Raw genomic sequence first — 26438 nt, 5'->3', positions numbered from 1 at the left:
CACATATTAGCTCTGAAAGAACCAGCCTAAAGACAAAGAGCAAGTTCAATCTAAGCCACGAATGACATAAGTCATGAAATGAATAGAAGACGACAAAATAAATACCATCTCTGAACCACGCAACCAGATCCAAGCAGTAGGCTGCAGGACTTGCTTGGCTGGATGAGGCTCACATTTGGATGTATAAAGCACACCATTCAAAAAAATAATTGGAATAAAATAGTTCTGCTAGCACAGAAGGCCAAACAAATAAGCAACAAATGAGATACATGGAAGGCCGGGCGCTGTAACAAAATATGTATTTGACCAGGCAACTAAATCAAATAATTTGCCAGGTAATGGATATTGATTGCATGTGTACTCCAGTAGATTAATAATACAGCCCATCAGTCAATATAACAAGTTTAATGAAGCAATAGTTGGCAATTGGGCATTCAGAACTCTCAACTAAAGGTATGCATTCAGAAACATGAAATAAGTAAATTAACAAAGAGAATGGATGCATAAAAATAGATTGCATCAGAAATTGTGTAAATGACTTGGGAATAAAGTATAGCTTATTTAAATGTCCTCTCTAAAGTATGACTGTATCCCAATTTCTTATGAGAAACAATATTGTAGACTAAAACCTGGTGGCAACTAAAACAATCGTCTTATTAACTACAATAATCATTGACCATATTTAGAAAACCATCAAAGCCAACCATGTAGGACTGTAGGTATGAACACAAGAGTTTGGTATCCAGAAATTAATTCCTCCATGGAACACTTGGTAGCCATGTCCAAGAGCATAATGCTCAACTAACTTCTGAATCAAACAATTAGCAGACACTACAAACTCATTCAAATAATAAATTCAGATTCTTAATAAGTAATAACAAATGAAGAATAAAAAACAACATCTTTACTGACCTTCAAAAGGAGAAGATGTTCATGTAGGTTGGGAATTCCGATCTTGCCGAACATCCCATCAGCCGACTCGTCGCCGCTACCATGGAGAGGCTGTCAGTGCAACATCGTACCCCTAGTCTCTTACCCATGAACCACTACAGAAAGGAAGGAGGTAGTAAAAAACATCACATAAGAGTATAGCTCAGAGCAGCAACCATAACCATAATAAATCTAGAATAACTTTTTAACAATTTGTAATACAATGAAAGACAGAAAGGAGAAGATGCAAACCCAAGTACAAAGAATCAATTAAGCTCACCATGATCTCAGAATATTTTACCAATTATATTCTATATCGGAAGTAAGCCTGGCGCGATCTTTGCAATTGACCTGTTCAAACACAGTTTACCAATATACAGTAAAAAATATTGCTCCTACAAAAAAAATGGTGTGCATGGCTAATAATTTAAATTACCAAATCGTAAAATATTAATTGTTCATATTGATTGTACCTGTACAACCAAATGTCTATAAACATATACTGTACATCTCAGCCCCTACTCTGCATTTTCCATTGTATAAGAAATAAATACTAATCCACCTATAAATGAAATGAACAAACCGAATAGAGCACAATTCTTTCTGAAAACTGTAGCCCAAAGGCAAATTCAAGCATTATATGTATTCAAAGTAGCTTTTTCATAATCAATGTTTCATGACACGAATTCACTACATATTAACCACCAGAACAACTAAATATTTTTGTATGAACCACATGACTTGTAGAACCTGACCATATCTGTAAGATAATTCTATAATCATGATGGATAGAGGATTGTCCGAATTTGTATGTAGGCACGGAAGATACCTCACCTTCTCATATATGTTGGATGCTATCAATTTACCATTCCACTATAATTTCCAGATCAGATACACAACCACCTCCTGCAAAAGAAACATAGAGATTGAAATGTTCAGAGTGTCATATTAGTAAATAAGCTCATTTCATATTTCCAAATCTCATGGTACAAAAGAAAATGATAAAGCATCCCTAACAAAATTGTAAATCGCCTACTAATCAAATGTTGAAGCAAAAAAATTCCATGAAACTCACCAGACTGAATTGCTCCAGATCCAAACCAAAACATGTGTTGGGTGACTACCAAGCCGTGAGAGAGAGAGAGAGCCAGAGAAAGAGGGAAAGAGAGAGACTCGCCTAGTGATGGCATCAACCTCAGCTGCGCCGTCTCCATGGCGAGCCATGTTCAACGAACCCACTCCTCTAAGCGATGGCCTGCGCTGCTCCGGCCGGCCATCACCTGCTCGTCCGGCGGCCGCACAGCCTGATGCAGATTCTCGCGGCCGTGAAGAGGAAGAGGCAGAGAGCAGCAACAACTCGAGCAGCAACAATGGAGGAAAATGCTACAGAAGGCAACAAACATGAGAGAGCGTACCACCGCAGGCACCTCATGCAGGAGCACACCAGTGAACAACAAGTAGGGTAGGCCAAGGCGCTTCAAAGCTGCTCCTCCTTGATGGATTAATCTTCTATTGCAGCCTGCTAGGATTTCCATCAAACGCCTTGCAGCCACATGTAAAAATGAATTTGCACAAACAAGAAAAGAGAGAGGAAATGAAGAGAAGGTTACCTGGGGAAGTGGAAGGGAAGCGTGTTGGCTGCTACAAACACATCAGGCGACAAATATTGACTGGTTAAGGAATCAACCGAGCCCACAAAATACCTGGTTAATTCATCATAGATTCTGCAACGAAACCAGAAGGTTTGAAGTGAAGTAATCACAACTTGTAGACCAAAACAAACCATGAAGTTTTCAACTAAATAAAATGTTAATGGCCCCATATGCAAACCAAAGCCAAGAGTCCGGCACTCGTTGCTGCATAATCTAAAGGAGTGACTCAAACTCTTGCATGTATATAGATCAAACCAATCCTAATGAACTAAGGGGAAGAACATTAGCCCTCGAATCTCAGTCACAAATCAAGCAGAAAATAGAAGGAGGGGATTTTGGGTACAAACCTGAACAATCGTTGTGAGCCATGTTGAATATCCCATCCTCTGATCCAAACATACAGAGGGCTTGATTTGGATCACTGGAACTGGGGGAAGATGGCGACGGTGATGGGGACCTCAGCCGCCCGTCGCCGCTCGCTCCCAAGGCCGGCGCGGCTACCAGCCAGCCATGGCGACAAGGGGAGGTGGGGCTCACCGGCGCTGCTCCCAGCCGGGCATGGTGACGAATCGAGGCGGCGCTCGAGCCCAAGGTCGGTGCTGCTACCGGCCGGTGATGGAGACGACAGGAGGCGGCGCTCGCGCCCAACATACCTTGGGGGTGGCGGCCTCCACCGGCGGCCCTGCTCCGTGCGCCCGAGCCGAATGGAGGCAGCGCTCGAGCCCAAGGTCGGTGCTGCTACCGGCCGGCGATGGAGACGGCGGGAGGCGGCGCTCGTGCCCAACATACCTTGGGGGCTGCGGCCTCCACCGGCGGCCCTGCTCCGCGCGCCCGAGCTGCGCTCCCGCGGAGGGGATTGGGAGGAAGTGGGAGGTGCGCCGCGAGAGAGGAAGGGGGAGGGACGCGGGAGTGGGAGGCGATCTTCCAGTTCATCTCCTCCTGCGGGAGGAGCCGGAGCAGGACCAGCGGCGCCGTGGGGAGGAGAGGCTCGCGTGGTGGCGGCTGGGATGGAGGCGCGAGGGAGAAGAGGAGAAGGCCAAGAATGGGTAGGGTTTGGATCGTGGTGGGCACCTTTTCCCCTCTCCTTCCGATTCTTTTCTTTTTCTCCTTTAGCTTAGCCAATCTCGCATCGACACGTGGCCTAAGCGTGGAAGGAGAAGCGAGGCGCTCGCCCAGCCCTTGCGCGCCTGGTGGCATATCGTGGATGGCCTCTCCATGCCCCATGGGGGTGCAACAATTATACTTTTAGATGGCTAAAACATCATGTATGGGACCTCCCCGTGTAGGGAAAAACTGCTGCTCTTCGGTGCTGGAAAAATTGCTACTCTTCGGTGCTTCATGGTGGTTCTCACCGAAACAAATCGAGTTCTCTTGTAGTTTTTCCAATTAATTATCCGTTTCAGTATCCATCAATTTTACTTTTTTACATTAGCATAATGTTAATTATCGGTTCTCTTTTTAAAACTATTCATATATATAGTCAATGTATTTTTAATGTATTAAATAAATGATAACCTTGTAAACAAAACACATTTTTACAAGACAAGAGGGACTTGTGTTTTTTAAAAAAGTGAAGTCTGTAAAAAACCTTGAAGTTGTGGACAGTGTCGGAATTGAACCTCCAACTGTTAATCCCCGAAATTAACACCCTCAACTCGGTAATCCCGGCTTATCCCTGCGTGATGGTTGTTTGCAGTAAAAAAAACGGTGACGTGGCGCGGTCAACGGTGGGATTGTTGACTGGTGGGGTTCAATGGTGGTCCACGTAGGATGAGTCGTCATCATCCTTTTAACTGCCACTAATCAAATCGATGGGGAACGAAAAATGGTAGAGACTCAGATAGGAGATTGAGCGGGGGCGGCGGCGTGGTGGCGGCAGCGCTCAGCTGCAGCAGGGTCGTGCTCATCCGGTAGAGCAGAGGTTGCGATCGACGGTGCCGGGGCGGTGGCGGCGCGGCGGAGGTGGCGCAGCGACCCAAGAAGCTCTGCGGAATGCGGGAAGAAGCCATCGAGGTGAATTTCATGGAGTGCAGCAACCCAATTCGTGTCTTCTCTGAAAAATGCTTCATTTTTGGTCAATTTACTGCTTATTATGTGCGCTAATTTCACAGACTGGATGATGCGGATACATTGAGTGGTGTGATCAACCCCCAACGTTGTCTATTCGTGATTTGCTTGATGATCTATGGGATGCTATGTGGAGGCTGCAGGGGGGAATGGTACTGCTATTATGCTCTGAGAGAGGAGCTACAACTGAAGAATGCCCAAATGGATGTAATTAGGGAAAGAAACCGAGAGTGCACAGCAGATGTGAGATTGTTATCCTGGTTTAGTGGCAGGATTCATGTCAAGGTAGCTCTAGCAATGTAATGTTAGATTGTTATCCAGGTTTAGTTCTGGCAATGTAATGTGTGGAATCTGCAACTGAATAAAGTCAGCATTTTATATGAATTTTGGCAGCACTTCGGTGTATTTTCGTTGTATGATAATTGTAAGAAACAAATGCAAGAGTATGACAAGCCCATGTTGATAACAAAAATAAGATGAGAGAAGCAATGGCAAGAAACAATTGCAAGAATATGGGGAATTTAAAGATAGTTTATTATAACTTTGCAGGTTCAGTGCCCATATATTGGCAGCTAACAAAAGATGCCAGGTTCAGTCTCCTGGAACATTTCATGATCCTCACATGATAAAAACAGTAATATCTAGTAGTTCTCAGATGCAGTTAGATAATCCTTCCATTTTCCATCTAACAGTCTCTTCTTTCCTCTCTTTTTAGGAGCAGCAGCTCCCAAATTGCTTGTGCTACCTGTTGATTGTGCTGCTTTTCTGGGACTTCTTCTGGTAGGAGCTTCTGATGCTTGTGATGCTCTTATAGGGCACTAACACATTGTCATGCATTGCTTCTGGTTCAATATGATCAGCACCAACAATTACCACGGTGGCATCAACATCTGCAATTACTGTTTCAGCCACTTCATCCTCTGCACTTACAACTTCAGGCACTTCAGACTCATCACTGTCTCCTAAGCTCACAATTTCATCTTCGAAATCACTGCCACTTGATATACTCACCATATCCTGCTCAGCATGATTCTCCACATAGATGTCCGCAACACCTCCATGTGCTATCTTCTCAGACATTTTCACAAATCCTGCATCATCATACAGGAAAACCAAGCCATTCACAAGATCCTTGCCAGGCGGCAAGAAATACAACTTCATTGAGTCTTTCACTTCCATGTGATCCTTCAGGAACCCAATCACCTCCTGCAGTGACATCTTCCTTGCGGGCCGACACGGAGGCTGCCGGACGACGCGGTCGCCGGTTCCGTAATGGTGAGTATGAAGAGAAATGGCAGCAGTTGTTTCCATTGTAATGCCAGAACTTATTTGCTATGTAATGCAAGCATTGTCTGCATGTTTGTGCAATGAAACAAATTGGATCTTTTCCAAAAAAAAAAAAGCAGGCTAAAGTAATTTGCATTCACATAACTTAAACATAGCAGGTTCAGTGCCGAGAAATTCACACAATTCACACAATATGACAAGTTTTCAGATAAAGAGAACAAAATATGAAAAGTGTCGGTCTGTCTAGTAGTTCCCAGATGCAGTGAAGTATCCCTTCATTTTTCCTGTAAGTAACTCTCTTTTTCTTCCTCTTCTAGGGTCGGTAGAAGATTGTTGGTTGCTCAAACTAGCTTCTCTTGGTGGCGCAGATGGTGTTGTTGTTGTTGTTGCAGATGGGGCTCTTGGTGGTACCTATTTTTTCAGTTCCATCTGTGTCAGCATCTCTCAACACTTTATCTTGACAAAAAGGGATTTCCACTTGAGATTGCATTGATGAATTTATAACTTGTGAATTTCCAGTCATACCTTGTGAGCCTGTGTCAATATCCCTTCTCACATAATTCTGCACAAATGATCTTCTTCCACTCACATTCTGATCTGGACAACTCATCACTTGTGTAAGACCATAATCATATGGCACCAACACATTTTCTAGCTGACCAACAGAAGTAGAAGTAGGAACACTCTCATCATCCGCTGCAGTCATAACTTCAGACACATCAGATATGTCGCTTTCACAATCAGCTAAGCCAGCAATTTCATGTTCAAAATCACTACCACTAGATATACTCACAACATCCTCCTGACCATGATATTCAACATATATATCTGCAACACCTCCATCTATTGTGTGCTCAGGCATCTTCAAACATCCTAGATCATCATACAGAAACACCAAGCCATTGACAAGCTCTTTACCGGGATGTAAAAAATATAGCTTCATTGACTCCTTGAATTCCATGTGATCTTTTAGAAACCCCAGTACCTCCTGTAGTGACAACTTGTCTCGCTCGATCTTAGAAATCGCCTCATCACCCCCAACATACCCCAACTCCTTCCCAATGTGGACGAACTCCCCACCAAAATGGAACCGTACAGTAAGAATTTCCGTAGGATCCATACTGAAAAAAGATGCAGATGTTTAGTTCCAATTCAACCAAACTGAATTATTCATGCCCGAAATTTTTGCAGATTTCCTCCCCGCGGCTAAACCCAAAAACCCATAATTTGCAAAATATATGCAATGGATTTGAACCCATAGAAACCGAGCCATCTTTTACTGATTGGAGCCAATAGGCAGGGGATTTTCTGGATGGGTTACCTTCGCTTGGTCGTCTGCTGCAGTCGTCGCCGCGCAGCCACGATCATCCACTCTGCGCCATGGTTGTTGCCGCAGAAGTATGGAAGAGGAGTTATCACGCGGCGTGGCTGAAACGGAGCTATTGCAGCAGGACGTATAGATCTCCAAGAAAAATGGGTTTCACGAACAGGCTAGGCCCAATAAACATACCTTCATCTTCAAGCCCACCCGGAACACTCCCTTCCCAGCCTCAACTTTGCCATGTCAAAATCTCAGCGTTTGGAAACCAGCATCATTCAAGATTAAGCCGGGATCAGTGAGTTGAGGGTGCTCATTTCAGGGATTGATAGGCTAGGGTTCGATTCCAACACTATCTACCACTTCAGGGTTTTTTTCAGACTTTACTCTTTTTTTGAAAGGGAACTGATTTTCCCCAACCAGTTGATCCATTGATTAGATTGACTTGTCTCGTCACTAACATGGCTTTTGCCTTCACATCCATGCATCTCTCTCCCTGCCTCCCTCTCTCCCTTGAACATCTCTATTGCTTGGACATGGCCATCCTTTGACCCAGAAGTTGTTCCACTGAGCTTGCACCATGTATGGGTGTTTTGATGGTCACGCTCGAGGCCATGGCCCCTAGTTTCGAAAAAAATCCATGACCGAGGCAAATGGGTCGAGGTTGCAAGATCCAACTTCGGCAAGCCCGATTCATGGTCACGAACCCCAAATTGTAAAAGTTGACGTCTCAACTATTGTGAACCAAGGTTTTTTTATGTCTTGTGTGCTGTTTTGACACGCTAGAAGGGCGCTTATGTTGTTTGTTGCATTCACATGAAGATTCAACTGCAATGATTCTAAAAGTCAATCGGGAAGGGTCGTACTTTTATGTTGCAAATGTGTTCCTGGTTGTTGTGTGTTGTTTCATATGTTGTGAGCATTTTGTTTTTCAATTACATTTGTTGCAATCCATATTAAGAAAATTTTCTATAAACAATGGGCGTTTCATGCATACCCACTATATTTTTTAGGTAAAGACTATCGTATCTGCCGTTTGATTAGATAGAATAGAGAGACCCAGATTATAACGGAAACAAGGGTCGAAAACCATACAAACAATGCATTGCCCAGTTTATGAGTAAAACCGGGCGAAAAACCACAGATGTGTGGAGACTTGACGTCCACAGAACACGACCACCAAACACAACAAACACACACACACACACACACACACACACACCTCCATCTCTGGGGAGGCTGATGAGTGCATTTTATATATTGTTTTGAGCCTCATTTTTCATTCTAAAATCCCACATCTACATGCACTGTCTAGTAATAGTTGTGTCCTTCATACATGATTACTTGTCTTTACCAATTTTTATATGAGCTTTGCACAATTAGTAGTTTTATTAGGATTTATTAATTTTCCTTGCCTTTGATGTGTGTATAGGTATTGTCAACATTTATGAATAAAGCACGTTGAAAGGAACCAAAAGGAGGGAATATGGAGGAGTTACATGCACCAGAACTTAGTCATTTCAAGGGTGGAAAGGTGATATTTTTACATAACAAGATGATAAATATTCAAGACCATTGTATTTTAGCCTTCGTCCATACGAAACCAACGAGCCAAAGCACGGTCCAATCGGATTTAGTATTAGGAAATAGCATCCATATTACTACATGAGCTCACATAGTTTAATGGCCACTAGTACGGTCATCCTTGACCATACCAGATGAGCGTGCGGTACACCATCGGAACTGTTTCCTCAAACGAAAGACCTTTTGTGAAGGGCAAAAGGCCATATCTGGTGTGGGAGTTTCCCAGGACGCAAAATCGACCTCCAGGAGACTATATAAGGAGGGGGGGGTCTTAGCCGCCACCACCAATCTCATCCAATCTCTCACACGTTGGAGCCTTGCCGTCGTGCCACCTTCGTTCATAGTTCCTCAACATCACCACCATCAAGGCATTGGAGGAAGATGAGGAGAAGGAGGCGTCACCATGATGCATGTAAAATGCATACATGAATTTTGTCCTTCATCGTATTGAATTCCCACATATTTGCAACATATATGATGATAATACCAAATAAATGCGATCATTGGTAAATCGCCATAAGTCAATTTATAACTCTGCAGAACAGGAAATCTCCGTTTCACGTATTTTTCACTTTCAGAGACCTATACGGAGTCAAATTGACCTGAGATGTTTGGAGCGTCACTTTTCAATTCATCGGGAGAAGCACCCTGGCACCTTGAAGTAGACCTGGATGGGCTTGAGGCCCAAAAGAGGCCAAGTGGCGCGCCTAAACATGTAGGACGCGCCACCCACCCACCCTCTTTCGTCCGTCGATCATCCAATCCACTTGATTCTTTCGCTCACCGACGTATTTTTACCTAAAAATCACTATATATGCCCCCTAAGATTTCTCGGGAAAAGAGCACCGCAGAAGACAGAAACACGAAAGAGGTTGCAACAACGAAGATTGGAAGGGGAAACTCCACCAGGATCACCGCCAGAGGGATCTCCACCTTCTCCATCGTCTTCATCATCATCACCATGATCAAGGGGGAGTATTCCACCTATGGACTACGGGTTTGTGGCAGTAGCTTCTGATGGGATTCGTAGCATAGAAAACAAAAAATTTCCTACCGCAAGAACGAAAACCAAGCCAATATGCAATCTAGAAGATGGTAGCAACGAGGGGACCACGAGACTAACCCTTGAAGATTTCCAAAGCCTACGAGATTAGATCTCGTTGTTGCAGAAGATGATCACTTGCCGCTTTCAAAAGCGCGTAGAAGATCTTGACGGTGCCACAGTCAGGCAGCACCTCCGTACTCGGTCACACGTTCGGTGTTGATGAAGACGTCCTTCTCCCCGTTCCAGCGGGTAGGGGAAGTAGTAGATCCTCCTCGGAATCCCCGCAGCACGACGGCGTGGTGGAGGTGGTGGTGGAGATCTCCGGCAGGGCTTCGCCTATGCGCTGCGGGAGAGATATGTGGAGGAGGGGCGGCTAGGGTTTGGGGAGAGGGGTGCTTGGGCGCCGGCCTCAAGGGGTGCGGCCAAGGTGGTGGCTTCAAGTGGCCGGCCCCCTTCCCTTGCCCCTCCTTTTATAGGTGGAACAGCCCAAGGGTTTTCCCAGAAAACGAATAAGAGTCCAACTCCTAAACCTTCCATATGGACGAAACCTACCCAAGGTGGGACTCCTACTCAAGGTGGGACTCCCACCCCTTCCTTGGGGGGGTTGGCCGGCCACCTTAGGTGGAGTCCACCTGGGACTCCTCCACCCTTTGGTTGGCCGGCCATGGACTCCACCTTCCATGGTGATTTCTTCCGGACTTTTCTAGAACCTTCTAGAACCTTCCATAAATGCACCGGATCATTTTCAAACTTAGAAAATGACTTCCAGAGACGCCGCCGCCGCCAATCCCATCTCGGGGGATTCAGGAGATCGCCTCCGGCACCCTGCCGGAGAGGGGAATCATCTCCCGGAGGACTCCTCATCACCATGATCGCCTCCGGATTGATGTGTGAGTAGTTCACCCTTGGACTATGGGTCCATAGCAGTAGCTAGATGGTTGTCTTCTCCTCATTGTGCTATCATGTTAGATCTTGTGAGCTGCCTATCATGATCAAGATCATCTATTTGTAATGCTACATGTTGTGTTTGTTGGGATCCGATGAATATGGAATACTATGTCAAGTTGATTATCAATCTATCATATATGTGTTGTTTATGTTCTTGCATGCTCTCTGTTGCTAGTAGAGGCTCGGCCAAGTTGATACTTGTAACTCCAAGAGGGAGTATTTGTGCTCGATAGTGGGTTCATGCCTCCATTGAATGCGGGACAAGTGACGGAAAGTTCTAAGGTTGTGGATATGCTTGTTGCCACTAGGGATAAAACATCAATGCTTTGTCTAAGGATATTTGTGTTGATTACATTACGCACCATACTTAATGCAATTGTCCGTTGTTTGCAACTTAATACTCGGAAGGGGTGCGGATGCTAACCCGAAGGTGGACTTTTTAGGCATAGATGCATGTCTGGATAGCGGTCTATGTACTTTTTCGTAATGCCCCGATTAAATCTCGTAGTAGTCATCATGATATGTATGTGCATTGTTATGCCCTCTCTATTTGTCAATTGCCCAACCGTAATTTGTTCACCCAACATGCTATTTCTTATCGGAGAGACACCACTAGTGAACTGTGGACCCCGGTCCATTCTTTTACATCTGAAATACAATCTACTGCAAACTCTGTTCTCTACTGTTCTTTGCAAACAAACATCATTTTCCACACCATACGTTTAATCCTTTGTTTACAGCAAGCCGGTGAGATTGACAACCTCACTGTTAAGTTGGGGCAAAGTATTGTGATTGTGTTGTGCAGGTTCCACGTTGGCGCCGGAATCCCTGGTGTTGCGCCACACTACACTCCGTCACCAACAACCTTCATGTGGCCCTTGACTCCTACTGGTTCGATAACCTTGGTTTCTTACTGAGGGAAAACTTGCTGCTGTACGCATCACACCTCCTCTTGGGGTTCCCAACAGACGTGTGTCAACTACACGCCAGCATACTCCCACCCCTTCCTTGGGGGGTTGGCCGGCCACCTTAGGTGGAGTCCACCTGGGACTCCTCCACCCTTTGGTTGGCCGGCCATGCTAGGTGGAGTCCCTCCGGGACTCCACCTTCCATGGTGATTTCTTTCGGACTTTTCTAGAACCTTCCATAAATGCACCGGATCATTTTCAAACTTAGAAAATGACTTCCTATATATGAATCTTATTCTCCGGACCATTCCGGACCTCCTCGTGATGTCCTGGATCCCATCCGAGACTCCGAACAAAACTTCGAACTCCATTCCATATTCCATATCTACTTAAACGACATCAAACCTTAAGTGTGTCACCCTACGGTTCGTGAACTATGCAGACATGGTTGATACTTCTCTCCGACCAATAACCAATAGCGGGATCTGGAGATCCATAATGGCTCCCACATATTCACGCGATATTTTACTTGTCCGAGGTTTGATCACCGGTATCTCTATACCTCGTTCAACCTCGTCTCCGACAAGTACTCTTTACTTATACCGTGGTATGTCATCTCTTATGAACCATTCATATGCTTGCAAGCTAATTAGACGACATTCCACCGAGAGGGCCCAGAGTATATCTATCCGTCATCGGGATGGACAATATCCCACTCTTGATCCATATGCCTCAAATCATACTTTCCGAATACTTAATCCCACCTTTATAACCACACATTTACGCAGTGGCGTTTGATGTAATCAAAGTACCCTTCCGGCATAAGTGATTTACATGATCTCATGGTCGAAGGACTAGGTAACTATGTATTGAAAGCTTATAGCAAAGGAACTTAATGACGTGATCTTATGCTACGCTTAATTGGGTGTGCCCATTACATCATTCATCAATGACATAACCTTGTTATTAATAACATCCAATGTTCATGATCATGAAACGATGATCATCTATTAATCAACAAGCTAGTTATACAAGAGGCTTACTAGGGACTCCTTGTTGTTTACATAACACCCATGTATCAATGTTTCGGTTAATACAATTATAGCATGGTATGCAAACATTTATCATAAACATAAATATATATGATAACCACTTTATTATTGCGTCTTGGGCATATCTCCAACAGTCTCCCACTTGCACTAGAGTCAATAATCCAGATTACATTGTAAGGTACCTAACACCCATGGCATTCTGGTGTTGGTCATGCTTTGCCCTAGGGAGAGCTTTAGTCAACGGATGCTGCTACATTCGGATCGGTGTGTACTTTGCAAATCTTTACTTCTCCATCTTCGATGTACTCGCGAATCGAATGAAAGTGCAGCTTGATATGCTTCAGCTTCTTGTGTGACCTTGGTTCTTGTGCATTGGCGATGGCACCCATGTTTTCACAATAGATGACTAGTGGGTCCAATGCACTAGGAACCACACCAAGCTCAACAATGCATCCATACCGCTTCCGATGAAGCCTCCGAAGCCGCTATGTATTCCGATTCTGTTGAAGACTTCGCCACCGTGCACTCGCTTGGAGCTGCACCGGCTTCATCGCAGCACCATTCAATATAAACACGTACCCAGATCGATACTTAGAGTCATCGGGATCGGTGTTCCAACTTGCATCGGTGTAACTGGTTACAACGAGCTCTTGGTCACCGCCATAACAAAGAAACATATCCTTAGTCCTTTACAAGTACTTCGGGATATTCTTGACCGCTGTCCAGTGTTCCATTCCTGGATCACTTTGATATCTGCTAGTCAAACTAACAGCATGTGCTATATCCGGTCTAGTACACAGCATGGCATACATGATAGAGCCTACTGCCGAGGCATAGGGGATCTTGTCCATCCTCTCTCTTTCTTCTGCCGTAGCCGGACCTTGAGTCTTACTCAAGATCTTACCTGGCAACATTGGTAAGAACCCTTTCTTACTTTCATCCATTCTAAACTTCTTTAGAATCTTGTCCAGGTATATACTCTGTGAAAGCCCTATTAGACGTCTTGATCTATCTCTATAAATCTTGATGCCTAAAATGTACGCTGCTTCACCAAGGTCTTTCATTGAAAAACACTTATTCAAATAACCTTTTACACTGCTTAATAGTTCTATATCATTCCCAATCAATCATATGTCATCTACATATAATATTAGGAATGCTACAGAGCTCCCACTCACTTTCTTGTAAATACAGGCCTCTCCATGACACTGTATAAACCCGAAGTCTTTGATCACCTTATCAAAGCGTCGGTTCCAACTCCTGGATGGTTGCTTCAGTCCATAAATGGAACACTGAAATTTGCATACCTTGTCAGCATTTTTAGGATCGACAAAACCTTTGGGTTGTACTATATACAACTCTTCCTCAATGTCACCATTAAGGAATGCCGTTTTGACATCCATCTGCCAAATCTCATAATCGAAAAATGCAGCTATTGCTAACAAAATCCTCACAGACTTTAGCTTCGCTACAGGTGAGAAAGTCTCATCGTAGTCAACTCCTTGAATTTGCCGGAAACCCTTTGCGACAAGTCGAGCTTTATAGACCGTAACAATACCATCAGCATCTGTTTTTCTCTTGAAAATCCATTTATTCTCGACATCCTTGCGGCTATCAGGTAAGTCTACCAAAGTCCACACTTTGTTATCATACATGGATCCCATTTCGGATTTCATGGCTTCTTGCCATTTGTTGGAATCTGGGCTCATCATCGCTTCTTCATACGTCGCAGGGTCTTCATCATTGTTGTCCACAATCATGACATTTAGACAAGGATCATACCAATCTGGAGTGGTACGCTCCCTTGTCGATCTGCGAGGTTCAGTAGCTACCTCGTTCGAAGTTTCATGATCATTATCATTTGCTTCCTCTCTTATCGGTGTAGGCTGTACAAGAACATCTTCCGGCACTGCGCTACTCTGATCTACGAGAGAAGGTTCAACAACCTCGTCAAGTTCTACTTTTCTTCCAGTCACTTCTTTAGTGAGAAATTCCTTCTCAAGAAAGGTTCCGTTCTTAGCAACAAAGATTTTGCCTTCGGATCTGTGATAGAAAGTATACCGAATAGTTTCCTTAGGGTATCCTATGGAGACGCATTTCTCCGCTTTGGGTTCTAGCTTGTCCGGTTGTAACTTTTTTACATAAGCTTCGCAACCCCAAACTTTACGGAACGACAACTTAGGTTTCTTATTAAACCATAATTCATACGGTGTCGTTTCAACGGATTTAGATGGTGCCCTATTTAAAGTGAATGCAGCTGTCTCTAATGCATAACCCCAAAACGATAACGGTAAATCAGTAAGAGACATCATAGAACGAACCATATCTAAGAGAGTTCGATTACGACGTTTGGACACACCATTGCGCTGTGGTGTTCCCGGCGGTGTCAACTGTGAAAGTATTCCGCATTTCTTTAAATGCATGCCAAACTCATAACTCAGATATTCGCCTCCGCGATCAGAACGCAGAAACTTAATCTTCTTGTTACATTGATTTTGTACTTCACTTTGGAATTCCTTAAACTTCTCGAAAGTTTTAGACTTATGTTTCATGAAATAGATATACCCATATCTACTCAGATCATTTGTGAAGGTTAGAACATAACGATAACCACCGCGCGATGCTGCACTCATTGGTCCACACACATCGGTATGTATGATTTCCAATAAATCTGTAGCTCGCTCCATTATACCAGAGAATGGAGTCTTAGTCATTTTTTCCATTAGACATGCTTCGCATCTATCAAGTGACTCAAAGTCAAGTCACTCAAGTAGTCCATCAGAATGGAGTTTCTTCATGTGTTTCACTCCAATATGACCAAGACGACAGTGCCACATATAAGTAGAAGTATCATTCAATTTAATTCGCTTAGCATCAATGTTATAAACATGTGTATCACTACTATCGAGATTTAACAAGAATAAACCATTCATCTCGGGCGCATGACCATAAAAGATATTATTCATAAAAATAGAACAACCATTATTCTCGGACTTAAATGAATAACCGTCTTGCATTAAACAAGATCCAGATATAATGTTCATGCTCAACGCAGGCACCAAATAACAATTATTGAGATTTAAAACTAATCCCGAAGGTAGATGTAGAGGAGCGTGCCGACGGCGATCACATCGACCATGGATCCATTTCCAACGCGCATCGTCACTTCGTACCTCGCCGGGCTTCGTTTATTCCGTAGTTCCTGTTTCGAGTTACAAATGTGAGCAACCGAACTAGTATCAAACACCCAGACACTAGTACGAGAACTAGTAAGATAGACATCTATAACATGTACAAAAGAAGCCTGGTGACCGGGTGTATACGTGAGCACGCACCAGTTGAGTGACATGTGTCTAACGACATCTGTTCTCTTCGTGAGGTGATGTACTACTAAAAAATTGTTTCACATGATTCCTTAGACCGTGTCATGCTCTTTTCCTCCATCTACTCCCACTCCCGCTGCCGTCCTCCCACCCACCAACCCGGTCACCGAGACGGCATCGGCAATGGCGACCATGGCGCCGTCCAACGCGGAGGCGGCAGCAGTGAAGTCGCTCGACCGCGCAACCGCCGCCCCGGCCTGCTCCGCCTTCTCGCGTCGCCTCCGGATGTCGGTGCGCCTGATTTTTCCCAAATCAAGGGGCCCGGGCGAGCTCGTCGGTGATGCGGGGGTCGCCGCGACCTACCGCCAGAGAGCGGAGGTACGGGTGGCCGCCCCGAGCTCTGACCCCGCGTGGTTGACGAGGGATGCCTCCACCAGCTCAGACCCTGCGAGGAATCCGCACCGGCGAGCCTGGGGGCCGATGAATCCTGGGAATCCCCACCGGCGAGCGGCCAGGATCGCGGCGGCAGCGCGTCCCTGAGCTCCTCTCCCCGGACCTCGCCGAGGCGGAAGAACATGGGGACGCTGCGGCATCCTCTCTTCACTCGATTTGGGTCTGGGAAAGGCAAATTTGGCGGCCTTCCGCGCAGGTTCTCCGCTCTCTCGCTGTTGCCGCTGCAGTTACGGGAGGGGCGCGAGCTCCACCGACGGCCCCTCCGCCCGCCACTCCGACAGGTCCCTCCGCCCCGCTGCGACAGCTCCGTCCGCTGCCCATCCGCCCGCTGTCCCATCGCTCCCCCCCACTCCGTCGGCGGCCAACCCCTGCGAAAGACGCAAGGCGAGGCAAGGCTGACGCTCGATGGCGCCGTCCAGCCTCCATGGGCGAGAACCTGCACCTCCATTGCCCCCTCTCGCGAGCTCCATTATTGACTGGCCCGTCGTGGCATCGTTGTTGAATCGATTTGAACCCGCTCCTCCGTGAGCGTTGATTGACTGGCCCGTATAGGACCAGGGACGGTGCGCAGCGTTTGCCTGGACGATGTGGCGCGGATTCGAGCCTTGGAGGAGCATCGGACTTGCGTACAGGCCATAGCTCGCGCCGCGTCCCGGCCAGGCAGCGGAGCGAAGGCAACTGCAGGCGTGCAGCCTGCAGCGGGATGGGCGGTGGCCTCTTGGAGTCTTGGTGCAGGTTGGAGAAGAAATAGACGCCTAGACGGGAGGAAAAAAAGAGGACGAGGCGGACTGCTCCGACGCAGCAGCTCCGTCGGCCAGGTGCAGCCGATTGATGGCGTGAGTGAGGCGGACTCCTCCGACGCAGCAGCTCCGTCGACCACTACGTATCCCATCGTCAGCGCCGTCCCGTGCGTGTAGAACCACCGGAGAGTCCGAGCCGAGTCAGAGACGGCAACGAGCACGTGCGGCCCGACCATGGCCAACCCGTCCTGTTTGACGCCCTATGCCACCGACCCGGACGACGAGATGAAGGAACCCGCTCATGCCGCTAGCTGGTGCTGTTCATCTCCTCGCCGTTGCATCTGTCGTGTCGCTGTTGTCCGTCGCATGCCATGCGAGCTAGGAGTGTAGGGGAGCGAGAGGAGAACACGTTCTGCCACCGAGCAGCAGATGCTCAGAGAGAGTCAATGGGATGGTTGTTGGGAGTAAATTTGATCACGGTTTGTTCTCTCTCCTCTCAGTGGCGGGTCCCATCCTGTGTATTTATAGCTGTATCGTTGATTGCAGTAAAAGAATTGCCACTGCTATAGTAGGGTCCACCTATTATTCCCTGGCCAATGGGATGACGAGTTCCACCCGGAGCAAATACCGCCCGGTTCATTCCAGAGTTCGAACATATGGAACTCGGCGGTATATGCTCCCGCCGCAACTCACCATCTGATTGGTCCACGATTTTAACCTGGTCTCCTCATCACATGTGCTCTTCCGTATACATTAGCAAAGAGCCAGAAAAATACCACAACATGCATACATGGGCCCCTCAGTTCTTGGGAGAGAGAAAGCTATTGGTACATGATGTTTTGGATGTTCGGCAGCTGGTGGTTGGTGGTGAAGTTCATGACCGACATGGATGGCCTTGCCGCCGGCACGAACGGCGGGTCGGCCTCCCAGCTGAGCATCCGAACCACGCCGCGCATCCCCGGCCGGAGTGCCGGCTTCGGGCTTGATCACCCGAGCCCGACCAACAATAGTGCAACACCCTCCTCTTCTCCCCATCTCCATGATGGAGAGCTCGGAGATGAACTCGGCCCGCGCCTGCGCGCCATCCGCGTTGGCGTCGGGGCTGCGCTTGACGACCACCATGGCCCTCCGTCCGCGTTGGCGTTGGTGCAGACGACGCCGAACAGGCTGTTCTCGATGACGCGCGACGCGTCGAAGCCCGCGTGGCGGCGCCGACCTCCTTGTAGGTGAACTCCCGCAGCGACACGTCCGACTACTGACACAGCGAAGCTGCGGCGACACGACCGGCTGCTGACACAGCGCACCGGCGACGGCACAATAGTTTCACCGTTGGAATTGTGCCCCAGTTCGAGCACGAACTTTTGAATGCTGACGGCGGTGCCGGAGACGAAAGGAGATGCCACATTTCTGTCCTTGTCGCTGGGAAAGGAGGAGACGTCTTGAATTCAGGTCTTGGCGCCGTCATTCATCACATCGGAGAGAGAGAAAGAGAAACGTTGGAGAAGGGGCAGAGGGAGAGGAGCCAGCGCCCAGCGGCGCCAAGCGCACGAACAAGGGCGGTTAGGTCGACGCTGAGCAGCTCACTGCCGCTGCCTGCTGCGTGCGCATGCCGGCGTGGTGCGGCAGAGATGCTGAGGTGGCAGAGGGCTCTCTCTTTCCTGACGTGGTTTTAGTTATGCCGTCGCCGGCCTCGGGCTCGACTTTTCCAGCGGCTGCTCTCCGCCGTCAAGTCCAAGGGCCTCATGGAGGGGAAAGTCACTTGGATACTCATCAACTAACTACGCCCAGAACTCGTTGTACGGGCTCATGACCTGCAGGTACATGTCGGCGGCTGCACGGACACGGACACCCTCAAGAAACAGCGCGCCGTCATCGAGACCATCGTTGGGCTGCTGCCGGCGCAGTCCAAGAAAAGCCCGGTGCCAATGGCCTTGCTCTCTGGTTGTGAGCGCTGTTGTGCAGATAAGCGGAAGGAGAGTGAGAGAGGCATTTAATTGCTAGGCCCCGGGAGTGTATTCCGATTCGTAGCCTCCTTTCTACCAGAAACTGACTGCTGCACTTGTATGGCCCACGTAAGAGCTGGACCAATCAAAACTAGATTTCTGCCCAGAGCATATACCGCCAGCTTCAACCAAGCATTTTTCGTGTAGGTGCACCCACTTTAGTTTGTATCTAGTTGCGGTGATCCAGCATACCACTGCATGTTGTAGTATACAAGTCGTTGATATGATCTTTGTGAAGGGACTTCTTCACAATTATCATATCCCTCAGAGTGGTATAACAGAAACATTGCAGGTCATAACACTCTAAATATTATTATTACAAACATTGTCTTAACAAGTTGGTATTCTCACAGGTCCGATGAGAACACCCTAAGATACTACTTAAGTACGATTACAACTCACATATATATGAACGAGAGCTCAGCAACTTATTTAGGTAAGTTCTACGTTGCTCGGCTCTATGATACTAGGGTATATCACTACTCCTCTGCCTCATTCTCGTCGGGTCCGTAGACTATCCCATAGTCTACTCCTTCAACTCCGCCGGTCAGACCAGGTTCCTCGTAGACCAGCTCGTAGTCTCCTTCCGGTGCTCCATCGGCGATGGCCTCCACTTCCGTATCACAGTCTAGCAAGGGTGTCGAAAGAAAGTGAGTACAGAGGTACTCAGCAAGTTCAACAGAGTAAAATGTGTTTGACGCACTAGCTACGACCGTTGATCAGGAAATCTCAGGTCAATGCATGTTTCGAAAACATTTCTTCAAAAGGTTGCTTTTATTCTGAAAACTATACCCGTCAGTCTTCACAGGTTGACCAGAACTTCATGGAGTTCCTTTCCTGCCGCGTTCGCAGTTTGTTGGGGGGATGACCCCCGGTATGCCAAAGGCATGCCAAACCGGATGGTTTGAGCCATCAAAATACCGGTTTAATGTTCGTACCGGAACATAGAGATAAGAAGTTAGCTAAGTGAGGCTAAGCCGGTATCCCCAAGAGGGGTATGCCGGAACCGGGTAAAGAAGGTATCGGGCTACCGGAAAGAAGAGCATGTCGGCAGGACTCGGTCAAAGATTCTCTCCGAGCTAGAAGACAAAGATGAGCTAAGCAAAGTAGCTTTAAACGAAGGGCTGACGATAAAGAGAAGGATGACGGTCAAAGAAGCCGGAGGACGTCAGCATCCCTGATTAAAGAGGACTCCGGTGTTATCTATGATTAAAGTAGCTTTATAAAGTAGTTTGTCTAGTCAAAGATGCCATTAGGGTTTCTTGCCCTGTAAGCCACCCTCTCCCCTATATAAGGAGAGGGGGCAGCCCTTCTCACGGGCACGCACGGAGAGAGCTAGGTTTAGAAGAACACTTATGCCGAGAAACTTGTAACCTCGTTGAGATCAATAAAGAAGATGATCTAGAGCGAGTTCTTCCTTATGTCTTTCTTCTTCAACCTCTAGCCTTGGCTAAGTTCTTGAGGAAACCATCCGGAAGTTCATCCCATCTAATCACAAACCCTCCCCGAATCCTCTTGCGTCCATTCGGCCCCAACTTAAGCCATCCTATGGCATCCGTCCTGTTCACCACGACGACGCTTGGCGCCCACCGTGGGGCATGAAGTGGCGCTTGCTGGAGTACACATTCGGGCGGGCATCCTCGAGGTCGCCGGCGAGCGGACAGTGTCTGCGCTCGTCCAGCGCTTCTACTCCATCGACTTCATCAACGACAACGCGGGCTGCTTCGCCAACGGCGGCATCTTCACCAAGAACGGCCGCATCATCGAGTTCGGCAGCCACCGCGTCTACTTCGGCACCGTCCCCGTGCGCCAGCGCCTCTCGCCGGTGCTGGTGGCACCGGACCCGCCAAGGTGGCTTTGTGCTGGCCGCGCCGTCGGCAGCGTCGAGGTGATGATGGCTGGCGTGGCCGGCGCGGGCAAGGAGGTTGCGGATGAAGGTGCTGGTCATGCGGCTTCGACCCGTGCGGCCAAGCCACCGCTGGAGCGCGATACCAACGCACCGGGAGCGTCTTCCGCACCACCGGCGACACCTCTCCAGGCGGCGATGAACGTGCTGGCAACGCCCATCGCGCAGAACATCGACCCGGCGGCGGCTCAGGCGGAGCTAGAGGCGCAACGCCAGAAGCTGCTCGCGAATGGCGCCGACATCGTCCGGGCGCAGCGCGAGCTGAACCTAACCCTACGTGAGTACAACGCTGCCCATGGCTTTGCTTCTGTTAGTGCTCATGCTGCTAGGATACCGGAGAACCGGCTTAAGGCTCGCAATCTAGATCAGGATTTGCGTAAGGAAGTTCTTACCGGCAAAAGTACCTCTGCATCTGCTAGCATCGTAGAGAAACCTAAATACAGTGAGTCCGGATAAAACCATAAAAGCTGCTAAGGCTGCGGTAGATCCGTGTGACTCGCTTACCGGAGATGCTTTGGCAAAACAACAAGAGCGTGTTAGAGAGCTGCTAGACACTATCGAGCAGCAGAATGCTGAGCAGTCGGCTAAGCTGAACAAGGCTGTGGCCTCGAAATCCGCGCGTTCAACAAAGAATGCCGGAAGCAAGTCCCATGGGCAGGCCTCGTCCCCCCATCCGGACAAAAGAAGAGAAAAAGAGGTGAACGCACAGCAGATGACTGTGTACGATCCGGTCCTTGCCGGTAAACAACAAGCCGGGCAACACGATGCCGTTAGAAAAAGCCAAGGGGCAGATCGAGGCTACGCCAAAGGAGGCTATGCCGGAAACAATCATGCCGGTAGACACGAAACCGGGCAAAACTATCCGGCTGCAAGGGCAGCGTATGATGATGAGGAGATGCCTCCACCAAGGTACCGGCAGGCGAGGGCCGCGGTACCGGAACGTTACGATGAAGCTGATTCAACAAGACTCACCGCTTACCGGAACCCTTTGGGAGAGCGGTTGGGAGAAAGAAACTTGCCGGAACGGGATGCGAGGCACCGTCTGGACAGAGTGTACCTGTCTGAAATGATTGAGGCAGAGGGTCCTCCGGGTCCAAAGTGCTTTGGCCCAAGGATCATGAAAGAGCAACCACCAGTTCGCAACTTTCAGTTGCCCCGTGACACCAAAACATACGATGGCACCACTAAGCCGGAAGACTGGCTCGCAGATTATGTGACCGCGGTATACGTCGCTGGTGGCGGAGGTTGTATAGCCGGAGGAGGAAATCGACGTTGGGCCGTGAGAATCGTGCCAACATTTCTGGTAGGACCGGCAAGAATCTGGCTGAACAACTTGCCGGAAGGAAGCATAAATGGCTGGTTGGACTTTGAGGAAGCTTTTGTGAGCAACTTCAGCAGCACCTACAGAAGGCCAAACAGGCCTCAGCAGCTCGCTTTGTGCGTGCAGCGCCCGCAAGAAACAGACCGGGATTACCTGACCCGGTGGAACTCCACTAGAAACTCTTGTGAAGGAGTGATAGAAGCACAGACAATTGCTTGGTTTAGCCAAGGATGCCGGCGAGGTTCGCCTTTGTGGCAAAGGCTGCAGAGGAACATGCCAACAACATTGGCGGAAATGATGCGTGTGGCGGAAAACTATGCGTTGGGAGACCCAATGCAACCGGCGATACAAGCTGAGCCGGAACAATCAAACCCGCCTCAGCAGCAATACCGGGATAACCGGAACAACAAAAGAAGGGAAGATTTCCCGGATCGAAGGTATGGCTCGCAGCAAGTTGCTGCTGTACAAGAAAACTCGGATGCCAGCGGCAGCCAGAGGCAAAGAACCGGATCGCAGCCATGGGCAGGTCCTAAGAAACAGTGGGTCGAAAAGAAACCCTGGGGCCAGAAAAAGAATTGGCAAGAACCCGCAAAATACACCATGGAAGCCGCCATGGATCAGCCTTGTCGGTGGCACACGCCGAATCCGGCTCACCCGTCAAACCACTTGACGAAAGATTGTACCTGGACCAAGTACTTGATGCAAAAGGGAGCGGTAAAAGATACCCAAGGACTAGGGGGCAATGCAATGATGCCACCACCTCAAGATATGCCGCGTCAGCAACAACTACCACCACCACCACCGCTTACCGGGGCAAACGCTTTACCGGTACAGCCTCAGCCTAACAGGCAGCAACAGTATCAACAAGTCAATCAGGTGGGAGAGGGCCACGGCCAGCCGCCTCCGCCGGCACCTTTGGGCCGGAATGTTTATGAAGATCCAGATGTGTGCTGTGTCGTGTTCGTCACCGAGCCGACAGACAAGCAAAGCCTGCGACGTCGTTCCATGGAGGTGAACGCGGTGATGCCGGCAGTGCCAAAATACATGCTGTGGTCAGATCAGGAACTCACATGGTCATACCGGGACCACCCCAAAATCATGCCGAACCCGGGTGGCTACGCTCTCGTGGTGGACCCAATCATGAAGGGGCCAATGACTCGCGTCAAGTTCAGCAAGGTGCTGATAGACAATGGGAGCAGCATAAACATAATGTACCGGCACACCATGCATACGCTGGGCATAACAGAGAACATGCTCCAACCAACTCATACAACATTCCACGGAATCGTTCCGGGTTTGTCCTGCGCACCGGTTGGAAAAGTCCGGGTGGATGTGTCGTTTGGAGGACGTGACAATTGCCGGGTTGAAAACGTTGAGTTCGAAGTGGTGGACTTAGATAGTCCGTACCATGCATTGCTGGGGAGACCGGCATTGGCAGCCTTCATGGCCTCGACCCACACGGCGTATCTCAAGATGAAGATGTCGGCGCCTCGTGGACCCTTGACTGTGGTGGGGAACTACAAAGTCTCACTGGAAACAGCATCTGCCGGATCGAACCTAGCGGAATCGCTGGTGATCGCGGAGGAAAAAGGAGGATGCAAACCGCAGCTTGCGCCGGCTCGGCCTTCACAATTGAGCTTAGCGGCAATGAGTGCAAGTCTGAGCGCTCCAGCGTTCAAGCCGACAAAGGAAACAAAGGACATAGTGCTGGACCCGGCTTTCCCTGAGCGTACCGTTCGCATCGGTGCCGGTCTCAGTGAGGCATAGGAAAGCGCGCTCGTCAGCTTCCTCCGTGAGAATCGGAATATCTTTGCCTGGTCTCATCGATGACTTGGTAGGTGTTCCGAGGGAGCTGGCTGAGCACTCTCTCGAACGTCCGGAAGGATGCCAAGCCGGTGCGACAACCACTGCGCCGGTTCGCTGAAGATAGGAGGAAGATTATTGGAGCAGAGGTGACGAAGCTGTTAGTTGCCGGTTTCATTGTGGAAGTCACGCATACTGAGTGGCTGGCCAACCCGGTAATGGTCGAAAAGAAGAAAGATGAGAACCTGGAGGCAAAAGCTCCAAAGGTGTGGCGCATGTGCATCGACTACACCAACCTCAACAAGGCTTGCCCAAGAGATCCTTTTCCTCTACCACGGATCGATCAAGTGATTGATTCCACTCGCTGGGTGTGAGTTGTTGTCTTTCCCGGATGCTTATTCCGGTTTCCACCAAATCCCCTTGAAAAAGGAAGATCAAATAAAAACTGCGTTCATTACCCCGCACGGGGCTTATTGCTATATCACTATGCCTTTTGGTTTGCGCAACGCCGGTGCAACGTACCGGCTGTATGCAAAAATGCTTGTTTGATCAAATTGGGAAGAATGTGCAGGTGTATGTGGATGACATTGTGGTAAAAACTAAGATAAAAGATACCCTAATTGACGATATCCGGCAAACGTTTGATAATTTAAGAAGGTTCCGGATGAAACTCAATCCGGCAAAATGTACTTTCGGTGTCCCTGCCGGCAAGCTGCTGGGTTTCCTCGTCTCAAGTCGGGGCATTGAGGTTAATCCGGTAAAGATCCGGGCAATTGAGAGAATGACGATACCGCAAGATCTTAAGGACGTGCAAAAGTTTACCGGAAGCTTAGCATCGCTAAGCCGGTTCATAAGCAGGTTAGGAGAAAAGGCCTTGCCGCTTTATGCTTTGATGAAAAAATCCAATAAGTTCGTCTGGACCCCTCAGGCAGACGCAGCGTTTAAAGAACTGAAAACAATGTTAGCCACCACGCCGATATTGGCTTCACCGTTGGAAAGAGAGCCCATGTTGCTATACATAGCAGCAACCAACCGGGTCGTGAGTGTTGTTGTGGTGGTAGAAAGAGAAGAGGAAGGAAAAACCGTCCAGAGGCCGGTATACTACCTGAGCGAGGTGCTCTCCCTCTCAAAGCAAAACTACCCACACTTCCAGAAGATGACCTATGGCGTGTTCATGGCCGCCACAAAGCTCAAACACTACTTTGAGGAACATCCCATGAAGGTGGTGAGTGAGGCACCCATCTCCGATATCATGTGCAACAAAGATGCTAGCGGCAGGATCGCAAAATGGGCAATACAGATATCACCGTATGTACCGATGTATGAAAGAAGAGACGCCATCAAATCGCAACCGTTAGCTGATTTCTTGGTTGATTGGGCGGAAATGCAGTACAAGCCCCCGGATCAAAGAATGGAATACTGGAAGATGCACTTTGACGGGTCCAATCTCAAAGAGGGTCTAGGTGCCGGTGTGGTGCTAACCTCACCAAAGGGAGATCATCTCCGGTATGTTTTACAAGTACATTTCAGGGCATCAAACAATGTCGCTGAATACGAGGCTTTGATCCATGGGCTTAAGGATGCAAAAGAAATCGGTGCACACCGCATCATTTGCTATGGAGACTCAGATCTTGTGGTACAACAGTGTTCCGGAGATTGGGACGCAAAAGATGCCAACATGGCCTCGTACCGGTTTCACGTACAAAAGATTGCCGGCTTCTTTGAAGGGTGTGAGTTTCACCATGTGCCACGTGCAGAAAATGAAGCCGCGGATGCTTTGTCCAAGTTGGGCTCGTCCAGACAAGAAATTCCCCCCGGAATAGCCTTGGCACACTTAAGAGCACCATCAATCAAGCCGAGTCCGGAGTCGGAATCGATTTTTGTACCGGAATCACACATTGTACCAATGGATATCGACGAAGGGAACCCGGGGACTGTTCCGGTAAACTCGGGGACTGTTCCGGTAAGATCAGCGACTGCTGCGCCGATACCGGAAGAAGCAATGCTGGTGAGCGACATGGACATAGACGTACCGGTGTTCCTAGTTCGGGAGACACCATCATGGGTTAAACCTATTAAGGAATTCCTGGTCAACGGC

At 48.3% G+C, this 26438-nt stretch overlaps 1 long non-coding RNA gene across 1 annotated transcript; it reads right to left on the bottom strand.

Annotated features, from left to right (window-relative positions):
- Positions 1 to 2366: 2366 nt before the first annotated feature.
- LOC124691205 lies at positions 2367 to 2966 on the bottom strand. The gene is made up of 3 exons (XR_006998849.1): positions 2930 to 2966; positions 2541 to 2654; positions 2367 to 2449 (listed from the first exon to the last, which is right to left on the bottom strand). It is a non-coding gene; the product is annotated as an uncharacterized LOC124691205 (long non-coding RNA).
- Between the last annotated feature and the right edge of the window lie 23472 nt (positions 2967 to 26438).

Source organism: Lolium rigidum, chromosome 2 (assembly GCF_022539505.1).
Source record: "Lolium rigidum isolate FL_2022 chromosome 2, APGP_CSIRO_Lrig_0.1, whole genome shotgun sequence".
NCBI classification, from domain to species: domain Eukaryota; kingdom Viridiplantae; phylum Streptophyta; class Magnoliopsida; order Poales; family Poaceae; genus Lolium; species Lolium rigidum.
Note: the sequence above shows the minus strand (reverse complement) of the source record. Positions and strands in the feature narration are given on the sequence as shown.